This window comes from Papaver somniferum, unplaced genomic scaffold (genome assembly GCF_003573695.1).
Source record: "Papaver somniferum cultivar HN1 unplaced genomic scaffold, ASM357369v1 unplaced-scaffold_33, whole genome shotgun sequence".
In the NCBI taxonomy this organism is placed as follows: domain Eukaryota; kingdom Viridiplantae; phylum Streptophyta; class Magnoliopsida; order Ranunculales; family Papaveraceae; genus Papaver; species Papaver somniferum.
The window spans coordinates 3,147,440-3,152,973 of NW_020644373.1; positions in this window are offsets into that span (position 1 = coordinate 3,147,440).

Sequence of the window (5,534 nt, forward strand, 5' to 3'; positions counted from 1 at the left end):
TAGTAAATTGGAAGGCTGGATAAAGTTGATTTTATCAAAGTAACCCATCCTGTTTTCTTAGGAATATGGTCTTTCGATGTGTTAACTTGCTCTTCATTTTATCCAATATCGTCTCTCATATTAAATAAGCTCTGGGAGTAGCGCCTAAAGTTAATCCAAGATACTTAATTGACAATTTCTCTATTTTACAACTCATTTATTTTGTAAGCTCTACAATTTGTTATCTACCTTAGTACTTATCATTGTAATTTTTTCCATATTTAGTTTGAGTCCAGTTAGAGTTTCAAAAATTACGAGAAGAATTACTAAATATCTTACCTCTTGAATGTTCTAAAGAATTACTAGAATTTCAAAAACCAAGGAATATGACAATGTTGTCTACAAATTGAAAGTGATAGATTACAATTCATGTAGGTGATGCTTTAAAGCCCTTCATTATTCCATTAAGATTTGCTTGTTGCGGTAGTTTGGTGAGGATCTCCGCTACCAGTAGAAATAAGAAGGCAGATAGTGGGTCTCCTTGTCTTAGGCCTTTACTAGATGTGAACTTTTCAGAAGAGTTACCATTCACAAGAATCAAAAGGTTAACACTAGAGATACACCATTCCATCAATTTTCTCCTCTTATTTCCAAACTCATGCATCTTCAGAATTTTGAATAAAGCCACTCACCTCACATTATTGAATGCCTTCTCCATGTCAATCTTGCATATGATTCCATGTTTTTCATGTTTTAATCTAGCATTTATACGTTCACCTGCCACTAGTATGCCCTTGCGAATTTGTTTTTATTTTATAAATACTTTTTGATAATCATAAATGAGACACGAGAGGAATATCCTCTTGGCAGTGGAATCCTATGGATTTCAAGCAGATAGGGAGGTTGGTGCTGATGAAGTGAAGATGGGTCTACCTTATCACGGTTCCACAAAAGTCGATCCAATTCTTCACGAGTAACATAATTGGGTTGTTGATTCCTTGATGGTGGAGGCTCTGTGACGAAACGAATTTCAACATCCCTTGGAGTTCCTGATGTGTCAACATCAACAACTGATATGAAAGCATTCCTGGCTTGTTCCACCTGACGATTACGTTGCTTCGGGGAAAGTTGTTCCATTAGAGTCTTGAAATAAATAAGTATCTTTCTCTGAGCAGTAACCACATCCGCTCGTGTCTCGGACAAAACTTCTTATTCCCCTGCATTAAATCAGCTAGGTTAAGCGGAGCTTGGGTGTTTTTGGTACCTACAAGGGTGCTACCAGGGGGAGGAGGGTTGGTGGCACCAAGAGTGGTGCCGGAAGGAGGAGGATTGGAGGCAATAATAGTAACTTCAGGGCTGCCACCATTAGTTTTATCGGGATTTGTATTATGAGTAGTTACATATCCTTATATAAGATCCACCGATAGACACACTTTTGTGTCTAAATTGTTCTTAATTTTTTGTATTGATAGTGCTCGACTTTGAAATTATTATGGTATTTTATATGTTTGTAGGTGTTTTTGGATAAATAAACTTTTATGGAAAAATTGGCTTGAAAAGTGATATTCGCACCCCTTGGAACACCTTATTACATGTGTTAAAGGGACCCCCATTTCTGTTAGGGACCCTACTTTCTTCTTCATGTTCAAGAAAGTTTTGGCGGGAAAAGTTGCTTTTCAACAACGAGATTTTCTGGAATGATTTTAGTCAAGTTTTCCATGAAAGTTTTCTCGGATATGGATTGAGATTGATTTGCTGTGATTAAACAAGAAAGCTATTTGTTTTAGAATCGTAAAAACAAAGGAAGATTTCTTATTGTTCCGGTAAAGAAGGGAAGAGAATATCTCGATTATTAATTTATTTTGATAATTTCGTGAAGATTGGGTGAATAAAATCTTACCTGTTGTATTTTACTCTATCTTTGGAAAGAGTTTGAGAGACAAATCAAAAGCTATGTAAAGAAATTGAAAGAATATATTCCCTCAAATTTTAGGAGAAGAAAAACAAGATAAATAAGGAATTTATGGAGATATTTTTGGACCTGTTTCGTATATATAAGGTGGTGCGAGCCACATAAAGTCAGACAAAGAGGTTGGGAATGATTGGGGACGCTGCATAGAAGAATCGAGAGGCTGCAGAGAGTTGTAGCAGCAGGTGAAGAAGAAGAAGAAGTTGACTGCATGGAAAAGTTGTTATTCTTTAACATGATTTTTGCAACACTTATGTTCTGTTTGCAACACTTATCTTCAGGTTGCAACAGTTACTTTGTAACAGCTAGTCTGTAACGGCAACACAACGTTGCAAACTTGTTGATTTTATTGGTTTTTCTTTTTTCATCCTAACACTTTTTGAGCTATGAATAAATCTTTTAAGATCATTTTCAATATGAGGAGCTAAACCCCAACACTGGGACGACAGAGATAGCCATATTTCACGCTTGTGGTAATTATAATTAATGTTGTTATGACTTTTTGCATTAATTTCAATTGATTTATGTTTTTTCTTAATTAATTGTGATTTTTTTTGATGGTGTATGCTTAGTCCTAAGTACTTTTGGTGCACTATGCTTATTTTATAGTTAATATTTTAAAAATATACTTAGCAAAGAATCAGAGTCAATATTTCTATTAGATGAGCTAAAATTGTCTAAAAATAATATATGAATCACATGAATTTGAAGAATGGTGGAATCATGAGTCCCAGTCTCTCGTGATATTGTTATCATGTTTCATTTAATTACCAGTTTAATTCAAAATTAGGTTTAATATCAAACTTCACAAGTCTGAATAACAAATCTCTTTAATTATCACTTTTTTACGACAATTAGAATCACATCAATTTTTGGTGCCGCGGAAACAGGCTTAGTTTTAGGTTTAGGGTTTTAGATTTATGTTAGGTTTTGTTTTTTGTTTTTAGTAGTATTTTTACTTTAGGTTTTTATTCTTTTGTTCAATCTTACATTTTTATGTATTTCACTATTTGCTGCAGGTTTTGGATCAAAATGAAAGTTGTGCCAAAGATTTTGGTGATTGATTAAAGACTTGGAGTTATAGACAAAGCGGAAAGAAGACGGAGAATTTTATCGTATTTTCTTTTGGATTTTATTAGTTATCTTTATTTGTAGAACCAAGGTCGATATCTTAATCACTATTTAATACTTATTACATAGAATCATACAGAACTTTAGTTGGTAGCCTAGCAACAAGCTGAGCACCAACCTCCTTCTGAATAGCGACATCTAGTCTATAAAAAATAAATTTCCCAATACCGCTACTGACACCATTACTAACAAGATAATTTTTCAATCTCTTAAAAAAACACAAAGTATCATCTTAGAGTTCCCCCGGCGTGGTAAAGGATAGGACACCTAAACCATAACCATGTGAAGTACATTGATCCAAGTACTTGTTTCTTTTGTGGAGAACGGCATTAGAAATAGCTAGACCTGGGACAAAAGCACGGATACCCTCACCTGTGAAGGGAGAAACACCTGTAACATCCATACAAACATCTTGGCCATTCTCCCAGTTAAGAACAAGGATGTACGCAGGGCGTAAGTCTCTATTATCATCAGACAGAGGCCCAAGGGCCGCTTCTTTACGCGCAGGCACACCAGCTTTGTGACAAATGTCAAAGATTACATCATGTACTTGGTCATTTCTAAATTCGATACCAACATCCTTGGCACAATGAAGAGCATGGTACCCAAAAATATCCATGGGTCTGTTACAGCTTAAGCACAGGCCACCTTCAGCGAACAAAGAGATACCAAGTCTGTAACAAACAACAGCTCGAAACTATCTTGGACCAAGGCATTGATTCAGGACACTAATGGGTACTGCCAACAGGTAATCTTGAGCATGCTTAACACGACTACATTGCCACAAGATGGAATCTCTTGCAATCGTTGAAAATTGGTTTGGGATTTGCTTCTTAACTGCGTCGAAATAGGTGACTTCCAGGGAGTGCATAGAAGGGGGGAAGTATCATCAACACAATAATTAGAAGGTAAAACACATACCTGGATGAAGTTCTGAAGAGATGACTGATAAGCAGAACCTTTGTATAATTGTATTAGGGTTTTCTATTATTTTTGTAATTTTTCTTTTTATTTTTGGACATTTTTTGAACTTTATTTTTTAAACCCTACGGATGGGTATTAAATATAAATTGCAACATGGAAGGAAGAAAATTACGATATTGTCTCTACACCTTGGGTTCGTAAACTGACATATGAGTCAGTGGCCCCAGTCGACCTTAGCGGTTCATCGCCCGTGTGGCATGGGAGGGAAGATCCTAACCACCCACGAATTCCTTGTTAGTGAGTTTTCTGGACGCCTTTGCATGAATATATGTTGAGGCTCTGAAAATGGTTTTGAATTCTAGTAAAAGGAAAGGCCTTGTCATATAAGATAAGAACTCAGATTTCATCACCGTTTCTTTCTTACTCATCTTAGGAAAACGTTACCAACACGAACCTAAGCTTAAAATATTAACTAGGACGAGTCCGATAGGGTGGCGAGGTTGTAGGAAAGTTGTTCGAAAGGATTTCAAGTATTAGTTACTTTGTTTGGTTAACTCAAGGTTCAAGATGATTGTTGTAAGTTGAATCACGTTGCCTTGTAACCCAGGAAAACGTTGCCATAGAAATAGTGTTATTCAAGATTCTTAGAGCTTATCCCTCCTATGTTTGACTTACTTTAATTCAGATCGTTCTAAGAGGTTTGCTAATACTATAACTAGTTGCTTGTCAAAAGATCAGAAGCTATCTAGAAATAATCTAATTGGATCCATCATTCTTTTTGTTTTCTAAATTCAATTGGTGTGATTTGGTCGAGTCATCCTTTTTTGTGCTTGTTTAGAATTCACTTTCAGTTAGGATGTCGAACTGGTATTACACTAGCCAATACAATGAATATCCGACTGATTTTCAAAATGGGCATTATTCTCATTACCACCATAATGTGGACAGTGTTTGAGATCATCACCAAGCTTACGAAGGTTATGGCTCATACCATGGTGATCACATTACTATTCGCAAGCGCACCGGTCATACGAGCAAGAAAATAAAGATTACTATAGTACTAGTACCCCGTCTTTGGAGGATTCAATCAAACAGTTGCAACCTAGTACTTTTTATGATCCTTATATTTTCCCTAGAAGAGTCTCTCAAGAGGTTAACTGAAATGACATTCATGTTTGAGTTAGAGATGAATGAAAGAACTGCAACAATGAGCAAACCTTCTTTAGAAAATACCCTTAAGCAGATGCAACATATAACTTTTTATGAACCAAAACCTTGTTTAGAAGAAATCATGAGGCAGTTGACTGAGAATACAAATAGGTTTGTGTTAAAGACAAAGAAAAGAATTGCTCAAAATACTCTTTATTGCAAATACAGTGTTTCCAATATTACCATTGAAAATGAGGATAGTTATTCACACAATCAAGATGACGAGGTTAGAATTGGTAACACCACTTGTTTACATGAAGTTCGACCATCTTCATGTTATTATGATGAGGATAATGCCGATGAAGAATCTGAAATATGTAGA